Below are 23835 nucleotides of genomic sequence, written 5' to 3'. Positions count from 1 at the left end.
GCCACGTATTTAGCTGCACTATCCTCCTATTTCTACCCTCACTGCCACGTGGCACAGGGAGTAATCCTGAGATTACAACCCGAGAGGTCCTGATTTTTAGCTTACTGCCCAACTCCCTGAACTCCTTCTGCAGGACCCCATCACTCTTCCTGCCTTCGTCGTTAGTACCTATGTGCACTACGACCTCTAGCTGGTCACCCTCCCCCTTCAGGATGTCCTATGTTCGTTCAGAGACATCCTGAACCCTGGCACTAGGGAGGCAACACACCATCTCTTTCATGTCCACAGAAGCGCCTATCTGTGCCCCTCACTATTGAGTCCCCAATAATTATCGCTTACCTGCACTTTGCCCTCCCCTGCTGAGCAACAGAGCCAGTGGTAGTGCCACTGTTCTGGTTGCTGTTGCTTTCCCTTGATAGGCTATTCCCCCTCAACAGTATCCAAAATGGTATACCTGTTAGAGATGGGGACAGCCACAGAGGATTCCTGCACTGACTGCCTGCCCTTTCTAGCGGTCACTCATTTGTCTGCCTGCACCTTGGGTGTGACCATGTCTCTAGAACAACCTATCTATGATGCTTTCTGCCACCTGCATGCTCCTACGTTTATCCAACTGCTGCTCCAACCAAACCACGCGGTCTGTGAGGAGCTGCCATTGGTTACACTTGCTGCAGATCTAGTTGAAAGCGTCACAGATCTGCCACACCTCACAGTTACAGCATTGCACCCCGCTGAGTGACATTTAAGCACTAGTTAATTAATTTAAAATAAATACTGAAATTATTATTAGATTAAGTTACAATTAACTATCTGGCCCGCACACTAGATTTTTACTGTAAAGTTAAATGCTAAATAGTAATCTCTGCTCTAAGGTTTAGTTACTCCTCCACCAGGTTAATTAATAAGTTTTAATTAGTTTTTTCAATGTTTTCTTTATCAAATTTCACAGATTTTTTACCAGCTAATCAGTTCACAACTTTACTGTGATGTCACTTCAGTTCCGCCCCCCCCCCCCCTCCCCCCCACACAATTCGAAAAGGTATTTGTATCACTTACCTTCTCAGGGATCCGTGTTGGGCCCACAATTGTTCACAATTTACATTGATGATTTGGAGTTGGGGACCAAGGGCAATGTGTCCAAGTTTGCAGATGACACTAAAATGAGTGGTAAAGCGAAAAGTGCAGAGGATACTGGAAGTCTGCAGAGGGATTTGGATAGGTTAAGTGAATGGGCTCGGGTCTGGCAGATGGAATACAATGTTGACAAATGTGAGGTTATCCATTTTGGTAGGAATAACAGCAAACGGGATTATTATTTAAACGATAAAATATTAAAGCATGCCGCTGTTCAGAGAGACTTGGGTGTGCTAGTGCATGAGTCACAGAAGGTTGGTTTACAAGTGCAACAGGTGATTAAGAAGGCAAATGGAATTTTGTCCTTCATTGCTAGAGGGATGGAGTTTAAGACTAGGGAGGTTATGTTGCAATTGTATAAGGTGTTAGTGCGGCCACACCTGGAGTATTGTGTTCAGTTTTGGTCTCCTTACTTGAGAAAGGACGTACTGGCGCTGGAGGGTGTGCAGTGGAGATTCACTAGGTTAATCCCAGAGCTGAAGGGGTTGGATTATGAGGAGAGGTTGAGTAGACTGGGACTGTACTCGTTGGAATTTAGAAGGATGAGGGGGGATCTTATAGAAACATTTAAAATTATGAAGGGAATAGATAGGATAGATGGGGGCAGGTTGTTTCCACTGGCGGATGAAAGCAGAACTAGGGGGCATAGCCTCAAAATAAGGGGAAGTAGATTTAGGACTGAGTTTAGGAGGAACTTCTTCACCCAAAGGGTTGTGAATCTATGGAATTCCTTGCCCAGTGAAGCAGTTGAGGCTCCTTCATTACATGTTTTTAAGGTAAAGATAGATAGTTTTTTGAAGAATAAAGGGATTAAGGGTTATGGTGTTCGGGCCGGAAAGTGGAGCTGAGTCCACAAAAGATCAGCCATGATCTAATTGAATGGTGGAGCAGGCTCGAGGGGCCAGATGGCCTACTCCTGCTCCTAGTTCTTATGTTCTTATGTTCTTATGTTCAGGACGCTCTCGGGATCGCTCCCTGTAGATTAGCAGTTACAAAGCCAGAAGAAAGAAAACAAAAAGGGAAAATATGGGAAAAGAAACACCTCGCCCCACTCTGCACCGAATTACCACACTGTTCCAAATTACCAAATTCCAATCCCCACTCTGGCTGTCTCACTCACTCAGTCTGTCTAGACTTCACCCTGCACAAGCTTACTATTGGTGACCATCGACTTCGCAACGGTCCTCCATTTTTGCCAAATTATAATCACCAGCGGATTTTTAGTAGCGTCACTCAAGGGATTGTTTAAAAAGTTCATTCCAAGAATGGCGTGCATCACTGGCAATACGAGTTTTATTTCCCACCTCTAACTGGCCTTCACAAGGTGCAGTGAACCATTTTCATGGTGGTTGAGTGAGCCGTGGGACCTTTCGCGCCTTTTGAGGGCAATCACATACTGCTGTGCGTCTGGAGTCATGTCCAGGGCAGACGCGGGTTAGGATGACACATTTCCCGCCCAAAAAAAGGGCGTTTCTGAGCCCCATGGGTTTTGCGGACAGATTGGTGGTTTCATGGTGCAAACTCTTTATTCCAGATTTTATTAAACTGAATTTAAGTCCCCGGCTGGCATTTGAACTAAGTTCTCCGAATCATTGGTCCAGGTCTCTGGAACACACGTCGTACTGATCTCACATCCCCCCATATACATTGTGTAAAAGGGCAGCAGCATTCTGAAATGTAACAGCTTGTTATTCTGTTGCTCACAGGCAGCTGTGTGTAATCTAAGATGCCCGAACAAAAGTTTATTTTCTCGAACGTCCTGAAGCCACTTACAGTCTAATCGCTCCGAAGGACAACCTAACCTCAGGTCACTTTGAAGGTGCTTTCTGTTGCTAGATAGGTTTCCCTGTCGATTAGAAGTGGCAATCTTTCCCTCTTCATCCTTATGTATTTTACAAGAGTGACACGGAATGGGGAAGGTGTGTGAAAACGGGGGTGTGAAGTGTGACAGTCGCCTCACAGATCCTTGTATCCCACGTGGTCTGAAGTTATGCCTGCAATGAGTTAGAGGCCGCAATACGCCAGGCAACTGTTTCACTCACAGTTCACTAGGACAAGTAACAGTGAAAGTGGCCACTTTACCATTGGCATGGGGAGCAATGCAACAACAAGGATGCCGGGTCAGCACTGGGACTGTGATGGGGAAAATGTATGGCCTGTGTATCGGAGGCGAGAGACCATGGGCTGGATTCTCCATTCCTGAGGCGAAGTGCCAACACCAACGGAAGATCCGTGGTATTTCGCGGCGGGAAAATTGGCACGAAACCCGCACCGATTCCGCTACCGGTGAGCGGCTAGCACCGGCGCCGCAGGAAACACCCGTGGAACATGCCATGGTTGGAGAATCACCGGCTCCGTGCTGCACATGCGCAGGGCTGACAAGCTGCTGCCCCTGTACACCCCGCACACGCGCGCCGATCGCACTGGTAAAAATGGCGGTGGCTGTGCTGGACCCCGTACCCGCCCACCTCAACTCCACAGCCCACCTCCTGGCCACCCCTCACCACTCCCCCTGAGCCCTGGCAAACCCCCCCCCCCCCAGCCCGGCGCGGATCTCGGCAGACTATGGCAGCACTGGACACAGTCCGCACTCCCCCTCTCTCTCTCCGTAGCAGCCATGCCAGGCTCCTGGCTGCTGAGACCACACGTGGCCAGCGCCATCGGAATCTTGGCCCATCGGAGGCGGGGCATCATGGGTGGGCCCACTACTGACATTCCAAAGGGGTTGCGACTGCACGTGACCTGGGTCTCTAGTCCAGCACCACTACCTCCCCAATAATGTACACCCACAATGCTGTTAGGGAGGGGGGTCCAGGATTTTGACCCGGTAACAGTGAAGGAACGGCGATGTATTTCCAAGTCAGGATGGTGTGTTTGCAGGTAGTGCGGTTCCCAGGCTGCCCCCGTCCTTCTGGGTGGTAGATGTCACAGGTTCGAAAAGTGCCCCAAACGCCAGGTCTCTCTTCCCCCCCCCCCCAAAAGCTGGGTCTCTCTTCCTCCCCCCCCCCACCCCCAAACGCCGGGTCTCTCTTCCTCCCCCCCCCAAAAGCCAGGTCTCTCTTCCTCCTCCCCTCCCCAACGCCGGGTTTCTCTTCCTACTCCTCCCCCCCCCCAACGCCGGGTCTCTCTTCCTCCTCCCCCCCCCCAACGCCGGGTTTCTCTTCCTCCTCCTCCCCCCCCCCAACGCCGGGTCTCTCTTCCTCCTCCCCCCCCCAACGCCGGGTTTCTCTTCCTCCTCCTCCCCCCCCCCCCCCAACGCCAGGTCTCTCTTCTTCCTCTCCACCCCCCCCCCCCCAACGCCAGGTCTCTCTTCCTCCTCCCCCCCCCCCCACCCCCAACGCCGGGTTTCTCTTCCTCCTCCCCCCCCCCCCCCCCACCCCCAACGCCAGGTCTCTCTTCCTCCTCCCCCCCCCCAATGCCAGGTCTCTCTACTTCCTCTCCACCCCCCCCCCCCCCCCCCCCCAACGCCGGGTCTCTCTCTCCCCACCACACAAACGCCGGGACTCGCCACTTCCGCAGCGGGTGAAACTGACGCGTATCACGTCAGTCCGCTGCTGGCCCTTTCGGGAACGGAGATTACCGGCTTAAAAGAAGGCCCTGACGCCGGAGTCATCCGCACCGCTTTTTCCCGCCGGAAATGGGCGTCACGTCGGTCCGCTGAGAATTTCGCCCCTGTTGTCCTTACCTGGTCTGGCCTACATGTGACCCCAGATCCACAGCAATGCTCTCAGGGATGAGCAATCCCAGCCAGGGACGCCCACACCCCACATCCCATGAACGAATAAAAAAGATGGTGTAGAGGAGATGAGTGGTTCTACCTAGAATTCCTGCTCTTGTAGCCACAGTATTTATATGGATATTCCAGTTCAGTTTCTGGTCAATGGATGTCGATTATGGAAGATTCAGCGATGGCAATGTATTGAACGTCAAGGGGCGATGATTGGATTCTCTCTTGTTGGAGATGGTCATTGCCTGGCCCTTGTATTGTGCAAATGTTACTTGCCACTTATGAAGTGTGGTAAACCACTGTATTGTATTGTACTGTTGGACTGTTACATTCCTGGGCTTGTCCCTGCTGGGTCCGAACCACTGTAAAATATAATATGTGCATTGTGGTAAACTGCCAGTGTATTATATGTAATGTGGTAAACTACTGCCTGCTGGCTCCGCCTCCCCTCGGGCTCGGTATAAAGGTCTCCGCCGCTACCTCAGTTCGGGATCCGAGGCCAGGAGGCTTTCCGTTTAGTTTATTAAAGCCTCAGTTACGTTCACTACTCGTCGTGTGTTCGACCCCGACTGCATTCGCCCCCTCCTGGAACTACCCCTCCCCCACTGCCCCAAGGCTCTGAAGAGATGCCTGGGTTCTTCTTGTACTATGCCCAGTGGGTTCCAACTATGCGGACAAGGCCCGTCCACTTATTAAATCCACCGTTTTTCCCCTGATGGCTGAGGCCCATCTGGCCTTCAACCGCATCAAGGCAGATTTTGATGCACGCTGTGGACGAGTCGATTCCATTCCAGGTGGAGAGCGATGCGTCGGACTTTGCTCTGGCCGCTACCCTCAACCAGTCGGGCAGGCCTGTGACTTTCTTCTCCTGTACCCTCCATGCCTCTGAAATTCGACACTCCTCCGTCGAAAAGGAAGCCCAAGCCACCGTAGAAGCTGTGAGACATTGGAGGCATTACCTGGCTGGCAGGCGATTCACTCTCCTCACTGACCAACGGTCGGTTGCCTTCATGTTTAACAATACACAGAGGGGCAAAATAATGAATGACAAGATCCTGAGGTGGAGGATCGAGCTCTCCACCTACAATTACGATATCTTGTATCGACTTGGGAAGCTTAATGAGCCCCCAGATGCCCTGTCCTGCGGTACATGTCCCAGCGCACAAGTGGACCAACTCCAGGCCCTCCACAATGACCTCTGTCACCCAGGGGTCACCCATTTTTTTCACTTTATCAAGGCTCGCAACCTGCCTTACTCCATCGAGGAGGTGAGGACCGTGACCAGGAACTGCCAGGTCTGCGCGGAGTGCAAACCACACTTCTATCGGCCAGTCAGAGCACATCTGGTAAAGGCCTCTCGCCCCTTTGAGAGCCTCAGCATCGATTCCACAGACCGTAATGTGTACTTCCTCAACATTGTTGATGAATACTCCAGATTCCCCTTTGCCATCCCATGCCCTGACATGACCTCTGCCACCGTCATCAAGGCCCTGCACAGTCTTTTCACCCTGTTCGGGTTCCCTGCATACATCCATAGCGATCGGGGTTCCTCCTTCATGAGCGACAAATTACATCTGTTCCTGCTCAGCATGGACATCGCCTCCAGCAGGACGACCAGCTACAACCCCCAGAGCAATGGACAGGTGGAGAGTGAGAACGGGACGGTCTGGAGGGCCGTCCAGCTGGCCCTACGGTCTAGATGTCTCCCAGTCTCCCGCTGGAAGGAGGTCCTCTCCGATTCACTCCACTCCATCCGGTCACTGCTATGTACAGCCACTAATGAGACCCCTCACGAGCGTATGTCTGCCTTCCCCAGGAAATACACCTCCGGGGTCTCTCTCCCATCCTGAAATGAAATGAAAATCGCTTATTGTCACAAGTAGGCTTCAAATGAAGTTACTGTGAAAAGCCCCTAGTCGCCACATTCCGGCACCTGTTCGGGCAGGCTGGTACGGGAATTGAACCGTGCTGCTGGCCTGCTTGGTCTGCTTTCAAAGCCAGCGATTTAGCCCTGTGCTAAACAGCTCCAGGGCCCTTCCTCCTCCGGAAGCATGCGAGGAGCCATAAATCAGATCCCTTCATCGAGAAGGTCATGCTCCTCCATGCCAATCTACAATATGCTTACACGGCACATCATGACGGCCGACAGGACACAGTCTCCCTCTGGGATTTGGCACCTGCAGGTTCCCCAGCAACCATCACCACCACCCCCGACCCTCCACCATCTCACTCCACCACTACCCAGCTACTTCAAGAACTGTCACCTGCATGCCCACCGGCGGCCATCACCACCACCCCCGCCCACACACCGCGCCCCCCCCCCCCACCAACTCAACAACTGGGTGAAGAAGAGGACGACACGCTCCCAGACGTGCAGGTCTAGACACCGGTGCCCACACCACAGCCGGGACAGATGAGATCACGGCGGAAGGTCAAGGCCCCTGACAGGCGTGATCTTTAAGTCCACTTTACCCCGCTGAACTTTTTTTTTAACAGGGGGTGAATGTGGTAAATCACTGCATTGTATTGTACTGTTGTACTGTTACATGTCTGGGCTTTACCCTGCTGGGTCCGAACCACTGTAATATATAATATGTGTATTGTGGTAAACTGCCACTGTATTATACGTAATGTGGTAAACTACTGCCTCCTGGCTCCGCCTCCCCTCGGGCTCAGTATTAAGGTGGCTGGTCTCCACCGCTGCCTCAGTTCGGGATCCGAGGCCAGGAGGCTTTCCGGTTAATTTTATAAAGCCTCAGTTACATTCACTACTTGTCGTGTGTTCATTGATGGCATATCATCAAGCCTGAATACTGTCTGGGTCTTGCTGTATTTGAACACAGACTGCTTCAGAATCTGATGAGACATGAATGATGCTAAAGATTGTGCAGTCATCAGCGAACCTCCCCACTTTTGACCTTATGTCAGAGTGAAGGTCATTGATGAAGGAGCTGAAGATAGTTGGGCCTAGGACACTATCCTGAGGAACTGCTGCAGTGATGTCCTGCAGCTGAGACCTCCAACATCCACAACCAACTTCCTTTATGCTCGCTTTATGCTCGGTGTAACTCCACCAGTGGAGAACTTTACTCAATTTCCATTGACTCTAGTTTTGCTCGGGCCCCTTGCACACTCAAGCAAATATGGTAGAGTGGGGGAGATGCCAGGCCGTGTGCTTACAGACTGTGGTTTTATACAGTTCTAATGGCACACAGCATCTTAAGGATGCCCAATCTTAAGTTGCTTGATCTGTTCGAAATGCATCCCATTAAACGCGGCAGTAAATGCACTGGGGTGACACGGCGGCACAGTGGTCAGCATTGCTACCTCAAAAGGGCTGGGGACCCGGGTTCAATCCCAGCCTTGGGTCACTGTCTGTGCGCAGTCTGCACGTTCTCCCCGTGTCTGCGTGCGTTTCCTCCGGGTGCTCCAGTTTCCTCCAACAGTCTAAAAATGTGCAGGTTAGGTGGATTGGCCAGGCTAAGTTGCCCCTTAGTATCCAAAAGGTAGCTGGGGTTACTGGGTTACAGGGACAGCCTGGGGGTGTGGGCCTAGGTAGGAGTAGCCCTGCGCCATGTTGAGTCAAGGCCGGCACGTTGAAGGAGGACACTGCGCATGTGCGTGTTGGCGCCAGCGCCATTGCACATGTCCTCGTTGGAGCCGGCGCAACTGCGCACGCAGATCCCTTGGCGCACAGTTCACGCCGGGATCTTCAGCTGGGCGCGAACCGCTCTCGCGCTGTGCTGGCCCCCTGTAGAGGCCAGAATTAGATGTGGGAGCGGCCCGGTCACGCCGTCGTAACACGCGACGGCATTTACGACGGCGTGGACACTCTGCCGCGGGATTGAAGAATCCCGCCCCGGATTTTCCACTCAATGGTGGTTTAGTTCATTGCCAGAATGAAGACTTTCCTTCACAAATCGTTTCTCCATGAAGTCTACTTTTTAGCATGTTCTATGTGGGAATGATTTAACTGGCAAGAAGCAACTCGTTGGCGAAATGTCACTTTGTTGCAGCCCTATCCAGCTGTGACAGAAAGGAGCCCAGCCCTGAGAGATTGGAAGCAGGAGCAGCCGCCAGAAACTACAGTTATTTATATTGGAAAATCCTGGCGGCAATCGTATCTCTGCTGCCTGGGCGTTGATCCGGAGACAATGGATCAGCTCTCTGTGGAACCTGCGCGACTTTTACTGTTCATTTGCTTTCCCCCGTTACCCCATCAGGACCTGAAGATTCCGCACCCAAGGCAATCGTGTATTTGGATGTCAAGGGGTGGCACGGTGGCACACAGCTCCTCACTGCTGCCTCACAGCTCCAGGGTCCCATGTCCAATTCCGGCCTTTGGTGACTGTGGGGAGTTTGCACATCCTCCCCGTGTCTGCGTGGGTTTCCTCCGGGTCCAAAAATGTGCGGGTTAGGTGGATTGGCCATGCTAAATTGCCTTTAGTGTCCAAAAGGTTAGGTGGGGTTACTGGGTTCCGAGGATAGGGTGGAGGCATGGGCTTAAGTAGGGTGCTCTTTCCAAGGGCCGGTGCAGACTTGATGGGCCAAATGGCCTTCTCCTGCACTGTAAATTCTATGACTCTACGATTATATGATCACAAAGCTGGAACAGATATCAGTATTTCATATTTGTGAATGCAGTTATACTAGGGGCGATTCTCCAACATTGGGCCCAAGAGTTTGTGCCGTCGTGAACGCCGTCGCGTATCACAACGGTGCGAACCGGGCCCGGGTACGTAGGATTCTGGCTCCCAAAGGGCGCCAGCACGGCGCTGGAGTGGTTCACACCGCTCCAGCCTCCTTACGCGGCGCCAACCCGCGCATGCGCAGTTCGGCCACGCCAACCTACGCATGCACTGGCGACTTCTTTAGCACGCCGACCCCGACTAAACATGGTGTCGGGTTTCAGGAGCCGGCCACGCCAGAAAGTAGGCCCGGGGGAGGGGGGGGGGGGGGAGATGCCGGCCCGCCGAACGGTGGGCCCCGATCGCCGGCGAGACCCCATCGGAGACCCGCCCCGGTGAAAGAGCACCCCTGCCCCTGCCCCCACCCCCACAGGCAGCCCCCCGACCGGCCCGGCGCGGGACTCGGAGAATCGCCCCCCACTGTCTTTACTTATTTTGGAAGGAGTACGTCTTTGTTAACTCTCAGTACTACTTACAAATATATAGTAAAGAATACAAGTTAGGATCAGTCTCCATACTGGCTGGCAGCCACAGCTCTGTCCAACACTCAGCTGACCCTGGATGTGGGTCATGTGCTCTCTCCCATCATTGTGTGGGCGGTACATGGGTTAACAGTCCCATGTTAACCCTACATGTGCCAGACCCTTAAACCACATCTCCCTCCATGTCTTTATCCAATGTATTTTTTGTAATTATAGTTTACCTAATAACTTACATTTTACATTGCTATTACTACATTATCAATACCCCATCTCTCCTCTTCACGCCCTTCAATTCAAAGGTTAGGCAGTCCGGAGGAATTTTATCCCTTCCCTGACTCAGTTGCACTGTCACTGGAAGAATGGGAGGCTCTGTCACTGCTGGTTCTGAAGGTAAGCATGCATGTGCAGCAGGTGGTAATGAAGGCTAATGGATGTTGGCCTTCATTGCGAGAGGTTTCGAGTACAGAAACAGGGATGTGTTGTTGCAATTATACAGGGCCTAGGTGAGGCCACACCTGGAGTATTGTGAGCAGTTTTGGTCTCCTTTTCTGAGGAAGGATGTTCTTGCTTTCAAGAGAGTGCAGCAAAGGTTTACCAGACTGATTCCAGGGATGGCGGGACTGACATATGAGGTGAGATTGACTAGGTTGGGATTGTTTTTGCTGGAGTTCAGACGAATGAGGGGGTGGGGTGGGTGGGGGGGGGGGGGGGGGGGGGGGGGGGGGTAATCATAGAGATTTATAAAATTCTAACAGGATCAGATAGGGTGGACGTAGAGAGGATGTTCCCGATGATGGGTGTGTCCAGAACCATGGGTCACAGTCTGAAGATTCTGAGTAAACCATTTAGGACAGAGATGAGGAGATATTTCTTCACGCAATGAGTGGTGAGCCTGTGGAATTCATTGTCACAGGAAGTAGTTGAGGCTAAAACATTGAATATATTCAAGAGGAGGCTGGATATAGCACTTGAGGCGAATGGGATCAAAGGCTATGGGGAGAAATGCAGGATTAGGCTATTGAGTTGGATGATCAGCCATGATCGTGGCGAATAGCGGAGAGGGCTTGATGGGCCGAATGGCCTCCTCCTGCTCCTACCTTCTCCATTTCTGTAGGTTTGTTGCTTGTCCTGGCATCTGGGCCTGTGCCAGGCCCGGATACCACAAGACAAGACGTGGCAAATTTCTGCTTTTGACAGCTGCTAATTCTCACCAGCAATTCCCCTCAGGTGTTTAAGTCGGCTTATACATTTGAAGAAAAATCACAATAAAAGCAAAGACAGTTGACGTGCTCAGTGCACCCTCAACAGTTCTCACCCCATCCCTGTGAGGCCACACCTTGAGCACAACCTGAGTAACAGGCCTGCCGCTAAACAGCAGGAGCTCCCAATGAAAGGCATCGGCCACATTTGGAGATCATCTTAACAAGCGAAAGCCCCGTTCATCCAAATGTAAAACTGGAAAAAGAGTAGGCAACAGGAACTTCAGCATAGAAAACATTATATCAATATGCTCTGCCATTTCCAAGTGGAGTGAATCTAATGGGCTGAGGACTGGCACCTGAATTGGTCAAGGCCTCAGGGGCAGGCTATTATCCACAGCAGTTCTGACTGATTGAACCTTGAGTTTTGCAATCTCCTGCTGGGCTCCGCCATCATTGAGAATGGGAATGTTCCTGGAGTCTCTTTTTCAGTTGTGTAATTAGACACCATCATTTACGATTAGATGTGGCAGGGCTTCACAGCTTCGATCTGATTGATTGGTTGTAGGATTTTGCTTATCTCTGTCTATCGCTTGCTGCTTCCGTTGTTTGGCACACATGTAGTCCTTTTTTTCAGTTTCACCAGATCAGGGGTCATTATGGATGAGAAATAAATGCTGGCTGATATATCCTTCAGGACACTCCAGCTCAATCAGTAATGGAGCTTCTGAGCCACTGTCCTCGGCCCAACCATCTCCAGCTGCTTCATCAATTACTTCCCCTCCTTCGTACGGTCAGAATGGGGATGTTTGCGGATGACTGCACAATGTTCAGCACCATTCGCGACTCCTCAGATAATGAAGCAGTCCATATCCAAATGCAACAAGGCCTGGACAATATCCAAGCTTGGGCTGATAAGTAGCAAGTAACATTCACATTGCACAAGTGCCAGGCAATGGCCATCTCTCACAAGAGAGAGTCTAACCATTTCCCCTTCACATTTAATGGCATTACCATTACCATTGCTGAATTCCCTACAAAACTTTTTTTTTTAAATTTAGAGTATCCAATTTATTTTATTCCAATTAAGGGGCAATTTAGCATGGTCAATCCACCTAGCCTACACATCTTTGGGTTGTGGGGGCGAAACCCACGCAAACACGCAAATTCCACATGGACAGTGACCCAGAGCTGGAATCGAACCTGGGACCTCGGCGCCGTGAGGCCGCAGTGCTAACCACTGCGCCACCGTGCTGCAAATTCCCAACAAAACTGAGAAGAGGAGGAACTACTTCTCGCAGCGGGTGGTGAATTTATGGAACTTGCTGCCTCATAGTGCGGTGGAGCCCGAGTCATTAAACGGTTTCAGGAAGGAGAAAGATATATTTCTGCTTTTAACAATGGGTTAAAGGGATATGGGGAAGAGTTGGGGAGGTGGATTTGAGACCAGGAAGAGATCAGCCATGATCTGAAGGAATGGCGGAGCAGGTTCGGAGGGCTGAATTGCTGACTTCTGTTCCTAATTCCTATGTTCCTACGTTCCTATATTCCTAATCAACATCCTGGGGGTTATCATTGATAGGAAACTGAACTGGACCCGACTATAAATACTGTGGCTGCCAGAGCAGGTCTAAATCTAGGAATCCTGCAGTGAGTAACTCACCTCCTGACCCCTCCAAAGCCTGTCCACTATCTACAAGGCATAATGGAATACTACCCATTTACCTGGCTGAGTGCAGCTCCAACATCACTCAATCAAGCAGCTCAACACCATCCAGGACAAAGTAGAGTTCTTGATGGCATCTACAAACATTCTCTCTCCCCAGCACTGACACACAATGGCAGCAGTGTGTACCATCTACAAGATGCACCGCAGGAATTTTTAAAAAAGTATTTTTATTGGTTTTGCATTTATAATATGATAACATTGCAAGGAAAGGGACTGCCGATTGTGACCGTGGAGTGAGTGGTCACACATTTGGTGGCTCCTGCTTGAGGTGGAATTGTTTGGTCCTTGTTACCCATTCAAGGGACTGTTTGCTGGTACAAAGTAAGGAACAGACAGAGCTAAGGATTCTCCATCGGGTGGGCATGTCACAGGCCTATTAAACAAGGAACGCAACTGTAAAGGGGACGCAGTCAGACCAGGAGCTTTCGTGGAGTGCGGTCGAAGAAAAGATGGCGGAGAGTTCTGTGGCATCGTTCCCCACTCAGTGATGCACGGAAAAGTTGGGGCGTTTTTCACGGTTAAATTTCGGCAGCACATGCAGGGAGGCCTCAGAAGACTTGGCTAAGGTGGCTGACCCGATTCGGGCAGCCATTGCGAGAGTGGAGCAGAGATTGGAGACGCATCGTGCATTGCTCCAAAAAGTAGAGAGTCGGTTGCGGACCATAAGGACCAGTTGGCCTCGTTGAAGGCAGAGGTTACGCCGGTGGCGGAGGCCAAAGGAAGTTGACCTGAGGGCGAAAGTGGATAATTTGGAGAATCAGTCGAGGAGGCAGAATCTCCGGATTGTGGGATTGCCCAAAGGCATTGAGGGAACGCAGGCCACCATGTTTGTACCTAACATGCTTGGGAAGCTGGTGGTGGAAGAGGTTTCCGACTCGCACCCCCGAGGTGGATCGAGTGCGCAGGTCGCTGAGGAGAAGGCCAAAGGCGGGTGAGCAGCCGAGGGTGATGGCGGTACGACTGCACAGGTATTTGGACAAGGAGAAGATTCTGCGGTGGGCGAAGGAGACCAAGAAGTGCACCTGGGAAGGGAATGTGATTTGGATCGACCAGGATGTGGGAGTGGAGTTGGCGAATCGTCGGGCTGGGTTCAACAGGGTCAAAGTGATCCTGTTCATGGAATGAAGTTTGAGATGCTGCACCCAGCCCGGTTGTGGATCACATGCCAGGACCAGGAGGATTTTAAAAAACTCTTGGTGATGGACATTGGAGTCTCCCACCCAGAGTATATTCTTACCACCCTTCTTCCAAGTGATGTTCAAAATTGAGAAACAGATCACCAGTTGACGCAAGGCAGCGAGTGGTAACCAGCAGGAGATTTCTTTGTCCAGGTTTATCCTGATGCCAAGAGGCTTATGGAGTATGAAGTCAAATGGTGAAGACTCCTCGGGAACACTTGGTCCTGTCTGTATATCACTGTACTGCTGCCTCTTGTGGGTTGTCCTGACAAGCCACATCCAGGAATGGTGAGGCAGTGGTGCAGGAAGTTGGCTGTAAGGTATGATTCTGTGAGAATGGCCGTGCCCGGCTGTCACTTGACTGGGCTATGGTGCAGTTCTCCAAATCCTGACACAAGCCCCCAGATGTTAGCGAGTGCGGCTGACTTTCTCTTCTCGGAACTTATCAAATGTGGATGTTTCTCAGCTACATCCATTTCTGGCCCAGAACACAATGTGCTTTCTTTTAGGCCATCTGGGTTTCCATGGTTTCGTCATTCTTGCTGAGAATTCTGGGTAGATGGAATCATCAGGGAGTCACAGCTGCCTCGATTAGCATCGCTCTCTTTGACAAGGGGGGCCAGAAAACAAGTTTGAGAAACCTTTGACAAAAGAGCTGAAAATTTCTAAAGTGTGTCACCTTCTGCCATTTGTGTCTTCTTTTTTTTTTTGAAAAAGGCACACACAATCCCCGTTGTCCAATTATCCACCTTCCCAATTATCCGCTTGGATTGCTCTTTTTTTTCCCAGGCTCTCAGTGCCAGATGCAACGTTCTGCCCTGGCCCCTTTCCGTCTCCGACTTCCCACATTGTACGTTGGTATGTACCAGCTGAGGATTGGGAGGAATCGGGGCAGTGCGCCAGAAGCACTAAAGAAGCTGCCCGCGCCACTCCCATTGCTTCCTTCTAGTACTGGGTACTGAGTACATTAGCCTCAGTGAGCTCAAATGGAGCTCACGTGTTGGCGGGATTAGGCAAAGCTGCCTCAACTCTCACACCGTTTCCTCTCCCCTTTCATACGGCTCTAATATCTGAGGAGAGTCACATTATCACCACATTCTCTCTCTTCCTCTCGCACACAAACATACACACACATTCCTGGACATTTGTCTTCAATTCAACAACCTTCTGCACACTTCAATCTCTGTCCATTGCACTGTTGTCTTTCCGTCGGGCATGATCGCTTCTTCTCTGACCACCGAAACGCTGCCATTGTCAGCCCGCCTCCTCCCTACTCTGCAGCCCCGACGAGGAAAGGTTTAACTTGGGTAAGACTCTGGCGAAGAAGAAAGAAAACATTTGTTCTTAGGCAACACCCTTCATGACGTCAAGAGCATCCCAAAGAGCTTGGCCGTCCATGAAGTGCTTTGATGTTGCAGTGCAGGAAACTCAGCAGCCAAATGTGTGCACAGCAAGATCCCACGAACAGCCGTGCGATAATGACCAGATAATCTGTTTGGATAAAAGTTGGCCAGGACATAGATAGATAGATAGAACATACAGTGCAGATGGAATTCCTCTACTCCTCAATAGGGCTGTGGAATCATCCCCATCAACCTGTGAGGGCCGAATGCCTTGGTTTAATGCCTTATCCCACAATCAGAACTCTTTCAGGCCTGGCACTGGGTGTCAGACTAGATGATGCACTCACTCTGGAAGTCAGACTTGAACCCACTACCTCCTGACTCAAGGCTGTGCACTGTTCCGTGCACTGAGGCCCAGCTGAGAGTTGGATTGGCGATGCTCACCAGGGCTGAGTAAGTCCCACAGATTTCATTATTGAAGCTTGGCCGATGTATCCAGCGAGTCACGGGCCTTCCCATTACCGTACGCCCAAAATAAAGACACTATCGCCAGGACAGGCCTAAAAGGGGGAGCAGAGCAGGAAAAGACAGGCGGTATTGTCTCTCTTCTCTCACTTTCCTTTTTCTACAGCTCACTGCAATGCGGAGGGCAAGTGGGGAGATTTTACAACAGATGGCACGCTAATCAAATGAGCTTTTATCTTCTGTATAAACACAGTTTATGTCGATGCAGTAGCTGCAAGCACTGAAGATAAGACAGTGACCCGTGCGACCACAGCAGGAGGCTCCTAACACCACCAAAGCCCATCATGTCCTGCACTCGGGGTTATGATAAGATCAGTGGGGCTGCCTTTTTATCGAGGCTGCGCTCACTGCCACGACAGACACTGAAAGGCAAATGAATCCACCCATATACAGACTGCGGAGAGGAATGTGACTGGTATTCCAAAAAGCCATCGATAGTAGAAACCGCTTGATAAGTAAAAGCAGAAGTCCACCAGACTGCCTGATATTCATATCACTGTGGCTGAACCGATTGGAACAGAGAAATGTGATTATTTGCTTTAACTTTGTTAAGCTCTTTCACAAATGTAACCCAGTTCTTCACAGCTTTCCTTTATCTTCAACTGGGTGTCTTGTGGCATTAGCTGGAAATTTGGTCATGGAGGTGGGGGCTTCACAGGTGAACCCTCTTTTGGGGGAAGATGAGAATTCAAAGAACAAAGATAAGTACAGCACAGGAACAGGCCCTTCGGCCCTCCAAGCCAGCGCTGACCATGCTGCCCGTGGATCGGTATGCCCCGTCTTCTTGAGGGTCTTCTTCACGCTGACCCTCAGGTAATATGGCAGAGTCCTACTGGGGCCCAGCACGGAGGAAAGAAGGTCCCCACGGAAACAGCCCGCCCGCAGGATCGGTATGCCCCGTTTGCGGGGTCGGCTCCCCCTGCGCCCCCCTCAGGACCGCCCCCGCACACTTACCTGCCTGGTCCCGCCGTGCGTGAGGGGAGTAATTCACACCGGCGGGACTGGCCAAAACTGGACGGCCACTCTGGGGCCCTTTGGGGCCCGGAGAATCAACCGAAAAACGGCGCCAGAGAATAGGGCAGCCAGCGTCTGGGGGGGCGCAAAGCGGGATTTGTGCCTCCCCCCCGGGATTCTCTAACCCAGCGGGGGTAGAGGGGTCGGAGAATCCCAGCCAAGGTATGTGTACTCAGGCCAGACTCACACCATTGCGGCCCTTTCTGTGAGAGCTCCAGGAGAAATTAGTTTGCCACCATTTTCTTCCAATTCACTGTCAGCACATTTGTCAAACCGAAATGAAGTATACTGCATTCAGTAATATGTGCCTGGAGTGTGTTACAATAAAGGTAACTTGATAAGTGAGACTTTCTTCACAAGAGCTGAGAGTGAGGTATAAGGACAGAGTGAGTAAGTGCTGGTCATAAAGTCATAAATCCCAAACTTTCCAGAACACCAACATCACCATCCTCCATTATCTCACTGTTCTTTAAAAAGTCCCGTGACAGGCCTCAACCTCTCTCTCCAACAGTGGTCAGTTTTTCTCTCCATTAAAAAATGTAGAATTACGAAGAATTGATGTCGGATTACAAAGAATTGATAGAGCTAAACATTTGGCCCAGTTGGCCTGTGCCAGTTATTGTGCTTCTCTTCAGCTTCCTTTGATCTTTCTTCATCTAGCTATATCAGCAGAACCCACTATTCTGCTCTTCCCCATGTATTTATCAAGCCTCCTCTGACATATATCCATCTGAATGGCCTCTATTCCCCCATGTGGCAGCATCTAACTGTTCTGGTTGAAGAGATTTCACCTGAATTTTTTCTACTGGTTTCATTAGTAACCGTCTAGCTCCAATTTTGGTCTCCCTCACCAATGGAAACATCTTCTCCATGTTGTCACAACCCCCTGGGCCAGCGCAAGGTCAGTCATGACCCACTTGACCCGGAGTCGCAACACAAGTGAAATTGTTATTTAAAAATCCCTGAGGATCTTGGCTGAGCCTAATAAACGGCAGTCACCAGGTTAGCAAATTTAACAAAATGACCGTTTAATTATTTAGCCGCAATGCAATTAAACTGACAAAAACTGTAACTGGCTTCATAATACCCCTTACCCAACCCCCCCCCCCCCCCCCCCCCGCACGACCCCCCCGCACGACACCCCCCCCCCCCCCCCCCCGCACCATTCCATTCTATACCCCAGCATGCACACACTCAACATAGAGGGATGCGGTGGTGGAGAAGGAGCAAAACTGAATGAAGCAAAAAGGTTATAAGATCTCCGACGCACGACAATGGTTTTCAGTTCAAGTCTTTCAGGAGTTCAAGCTTTTGCTTCAATGCTTCTTACTTCTAAGCCTGAGAGGGGTTTCAGTGACAAGGCTGCCTACTTTCTTTGGAGATTCAAGATCATTTCAACTATATAGTAAGTGCCAGTCAACTCATTTGTTTTGGAACAATAAAGCAGTCCTTTACTTCAGCAGGGAGTGAGAGAGAGCTACGACTTCTTTCGAGGTCTAATCACTTCTGCCCAACTCTCACCAAAGTGCCCTACAGGAACCAATCACTGACTGTTGTCAGCCAGAACACTGTCCCTGTTAAGGCCACAGGTTACCAGCTAGTCAGTCAAAATTACTTCCTCCAAAGCTGGTCCTTAAGATTCCCTAGGTGCTGACCAGTCTGTTTTCCCCTCTCCAAATAACAAAATCCTGGAACACACTGTCCTGACTAACAAGTTGCCTCAGCTTAAGTCCACTGCTTAACGGCACATTGTGATTGAGTCCACAGAACAAAAATAATAAAATAAAACAAAAGAAATGGGAACAGAGAGAAATCAAAAGGAAGGTCTCTAACAATGAGTCACACTCTTGCATGATCCTACATACCTCTATCGGTCGCTTTCTCCTTCCTAGGGAAAATAAAATGGAAACATAGAAAACAGGAGCCATTCGGCCCTTCAAGCCTGTTCCACCATTCAACATGATCATGACCAGTCCTCTTCCTCAACACCATACTCCAGTGCCCAATCCATAGCCCTTGCCGCTGTGCAGAGAGACCTGGGTGTGCTAGTGCATGAGTCGCAAACAGTTGGTTTACAGGTGCAACAGGTGATTAAGAAGGCAAATGGAATTTTGTCCTTCATTGCTAGAGGGATGGAGTTTAAGACTAGGGAGGCTATGCTGCAATTGTATAAGGCTTTAGTGAGGCCACACCTGGAGTATTGTGTTCAGTTTTGGTCTCCTTATCTGAGAAAGGACGTACTGGCGCTGGAGGGTATGCAGAGGAGATTCACTAGGTTAATCCCAGAGCTGAAGGGGTTGGATTACGAGAAGAGGTTGAGTAGACTGGGACTGTACTCGTTGGAATTTAGAAGGATGAGGGGGGATCTTATAGGAGCATATAAAACTATGAAGGGAATAGATAGGATAGATGCGGGCAGGTTGTTTCCACTGGCGGGTGACAGCAGAACTAGAGGGCATAGCCTCAAAATAAGGGGAAGTAGATTTAGGACTGAGTTTAGGAGGAACTTCTTCACCCAAAGGGTTGTAAATCTATGGAATTCCTTGCCCAGTGAAGCAGTTGAGGCTCCTTCATTAAATGTTTTTAAGATAAAGATAGATAGTTTTTTGAAGAATAAAGAGATTAAGGGTTATGGTGTTCGGGCCGGAAAGTGGAGCTGAGTCCACAAAAGATCAGCCATGATCTAATTGAATGGCGGAGCAGGCTCGAGGGGCCAGATGGCCTACTCCTGCTCCTAGTTCTTATGTTCTTATGACTCCTTGAGAGTTTAAAAATCTATCAATAGAATCTATCTATGAATATATTCAAGTTTTGGCCTTCGCAGTCTTCTGTGAGAATTCCACAGCTTCACCACCCTCTGAGTGAAGAAATGTTGTTGATGTGGAGATGCCGGCGTTGGACTGGGGTGAGCACAGTAAGCAGTCTTACAACACCAGGTGTTTGGAATCACGAGCACAGCTCCTTCCACAGGTCAGAAATTTCTCCTCATTTCAGTCCTAAATTACCCCATATCCTGAGACTGTGACCCCTTGTTCACGATTTCCTGATAAATCTAAGCTCGTGGTTCTGGTATTATCCTTGCAAATCATTTTTGTACCTTCTCCGGTGTCTCCACGGTAGCACAGTGGGTAGCACTGTTGTTTCACAGTGCCCAGGTCCCAGGTTCGATTCCAGGCTTGGGTCACTCTGTGTGTGGAGTCTGCACGTTCTCCCTGTGTCCGCATGGGGTTTCCTCCGGGTACTCCGGTTTCCTCCCAAAGAGTCCGAAAGATGTGCTGTTAGGTAGTTTTAGGCAATACTTTCATAGATGTCCCAGTGATCTGCCAAAGGACTAGGCCTCTGCTTATTACTCTACGCTTAGCAATCTTTTTCTGCTTCAGTTAATCATAAGCACCTCTAATTTTCAACGAGCAATGTAACAAGGGAGAAAAATACATGAGGTGGTTTCTTATTGCCTTCCTCATGTGTGCTTATAGGAAAATACCAGTTCCCTTCCTGAAGGATCCTCTGCCTTTAAAACGCTGTGTCCCTCGAGGTGCTGGCTCTTCCACCATCACCACTGAAAACGTGTTGATTCCATCTCTGGTAAACCGGAGCATGGAGCCTTTAGCTAGGCCCTGGGGTATTTACAAAAGGGCAGGGAAGGCCACTGCCTAAATGGCCTCCGTACCCCAACATTTGTCCACGTTACCTGGGGAAGAATTTTCACTCTGGAAACTAGGTGCAGGGCCGGGCAGGCAAGGTGGTGCAGTTTCTGCCGGCTAGTGCGTTTCCACACCAGATGGTCCTTTCTCACCTCATCTTGTCGGGCTGGATGAGTAGCACATCTTATCTCATGGTGGTTACCCCATCGGCTCACATTTCTGGGCACCCGCACACACAGTCACTCTCTCCAGCCCAACCTGTTGTGGCAAAGAATGGTCCCGAGAACTGAGCACCCAGATTCAGTGGCAAGGCACTAGTGGCGTCTTCTGGTACCTCTGTGGTGGGAGGTCCACCAATCTCACCACCAAGGCTTGGGAAGAGGTCGCCAGGGCAGTCAACGCCTGCTCTCTTCAGCAGAGGAGCACCATCTAGTGAAGGAAGAGGATGAATGATCTCGTCTTCTCTGCCAGGGGAAATCAATCTTCTCCTCAATCTCAATTCACACTCTCACAAACCCAGCATGCAATCGCAGTGATACCGTCCACAGGGATCTCACACACTTTTCACCACAAAGGACGTCATCACTGATTCCCTCACACACGTTTTGACATCTTCATCTCTTCTAAATCCTGCACAAGTCGCGTCTTCAGCCCTTGGGTCCACTCAGCTCACGCAGAGGGCAGGCGTGCATACCATCAGCTTTGCCATCCTTCCTGCTCCCGTCCGTCTTCGTGCAGGGGATGACCGGCCACAGCAAGAGAGAAAGATCCCAGACCGGAGAGGCGATGCCAGAGCTAAGGCTGTTCGAGCAAACGGCAGAGCTGGCTGGCAAGAACCAGGACCATTCCTGCGCCGAATGTGAGATAGGCATCCCCCAACAAGTCAGTGAGGCCTTCTCCACAGCAGAAGGCCCAAAGCAGGCCTCGGCCCTCTGGAGGACACCCACCAAGGTCATCACAGGCAATAGTGCTGTGAGGTCAACAGGCTGTCTCCAAATGTGATGCAGATGTTGAGAAAGCGCCTTGGCATGACAGTGAGGTAAGGAAAATTAAGAAGTATTGAAAGCACAGTGGTAGCATGGGCGTTAACTCATTGTATATAGTTTGCACATCTGTAAATATAATTTGCTTATCTGAAGTTTTCATCTAGTGAATGGCACCTCTACCTGATGCAATATACCAAACTCATGTAAGTGTGACAGGTGCCCCACTCCTCGCCTATCTCCCATTGTGTGCCTCAGGTATATGGTGTCGCACACAATCTCAGTACAGTGAGCCGCCTCTTTGCCTTACAGCCAGACAAGGGACTTTTGCATTTCCAGCGTGGCGGTTGGATGATGTACATCTCAAATTTGCATCAAAGGGTCCTATCATGTGGCATCGTAAATATAGATTTTACAGTTTGGTTTATTCGTCTGTTGCTGTTGAAGCGAAGTCTATCCAGTGTGGATCTTTTAGGATTTAATTGCGACCTGCATTTGAGTCAATCTTACCCCGGTACATTTTTCATTGGCTTCTGTGTAATATTCGTCAGGCTTCAGCGTGGGTTACATTTTAAGCCATAATTGGTAATCAGAAGTGCCTGACACAGCCTGTAGTGTGTCGTTGTGACCCCGTGTACAGCTACACATCACCCGTATAGTGGTAACCATTCTCGCCAGGTACACACCCACTATAGCCACCTATGAATCACCATGTTATAACTGAGCTGCTGGTGTGACTTAGAGCTTGACTTTGAGTGAGACCGTGATTCAGGGGTGAGCTGGGTTTTTAATGAATACGTATCAGCTGCAAAAGGCCTGTAAACACAGTTTGACATGGCGAACCAGGTAATCTGTGGCACCATGAAACTCAGCAGAGGAAAATTACGATCCATTTTCACGTCGGCGGGAAACTACCTTTTGGGCGTACTCCATATTTTCCTATCCTGATTAGACTTTAGGAGGTATAAGAACATAAGAACATAAGAACATAAGAACTAGGAGCAGGAGTAGGCCATCTGGCCCCTCGAGCCTGCTCCGCCATTTAACGAGATCATGGCTGATCTTTTGTGGACTCAGCTCCACTTTCCGGCCTGAACATAATAACCCTTAATCCCTTTATTCTTCAAAAAACTATCTATCTTTACCTTAAAAACATTTAATGAAGGAGCCTCAACTGCTTCACTGGGCAAGGAATTCCATAGATTCACAACCCTTTGGGTGAAGAAGTTCCTCCTAAACTCAGTCCTAAATCTACTTCCCCTTATTTTGAGGCTATGCCCCCTAGTTCTGCTTTCATCCGCCAGTGGAAACAACCTGCCCGCATCTATCCTATCTATTCCCTTCATAATTTTATATGTTTCTATAAGATCCCCCCTCATCCTTCTAAATTCCAACGAGTACAGTCCCAGTCTACTCAACCTCTCCTCGTAATCCAACCCCTTCAGCTCTGGGATTAACCTAGTGAATCTCCTCTGCACACCCTCCAGTGCCAGTACATCCTTTCTCAAGTAAGGAGACCAAAACTGAACACAATACTCCAGGTGTGGCCGCACTAACACCTTATACAATTGCAACATAACCTCCCTAGTCTTAAACTCCATCCCTCCAGCAATGAAGGACAACATTCCATTTGCCTTCTTAATCACCTGTTGCACCTGTAAACCAACTTTCTGTGACTCAAGCACTAGCACACCCAGGTCTCTCTGCACAGCAGCATGCTTTAATATTTTATCATTTAAATAATAATCCCATTTGCTGTTATTCCGACCAAAATGGATAACCTCACATTTGTCAACATTGTATTCTATCTGCCAGACCCTAGCCCATTCACTTAACCTATCCAAATCCCTCTGCAGACTTCCAGTATCCTCTGCACTTTTCGCTTTACCACTCATCTTAGTGTCATCTGCAAACTTGGATACATTGCCCTTGGTCCCCAACTCCAAATCATCTATGTAAATTGTGAACAATTGTGGGCCCAACACGGATCCCTGAGGGACACCACTAGCTACTGATTGCCAACCAGAGAAACACCCATTTATCCCAACTCTTTGCTTTCTATTAATTAACCAATCCTCTATCCATGTGACTACTTTACCCATAATGCCATGCATCTTTATCTTATGCAGAAACCTTTTGTGTGGCACATTGTCAAAGGCTTTCTGGAAATCCAGATATACCACATCCAT

This window comes from Scyliorhinus canicula, chromosome 6, assembly GCF_902713615.1.
Source record: "Scyliorhinus canicula chromosome 6, sScyCan1.1, whole genome shotgun sequence".
In the NCBI taxonomy this organism is placed as follows: domain Eukaryota; kingdom Metazoa; phylum Chordata; class Chondrichthyes; order Carcharhiniformes; family Scyliorhinidae; genus Scyliorhinus; species Scyliorhinus canicula.
This window is presented reverse-complemented; position numbering follows the sequence as displayed.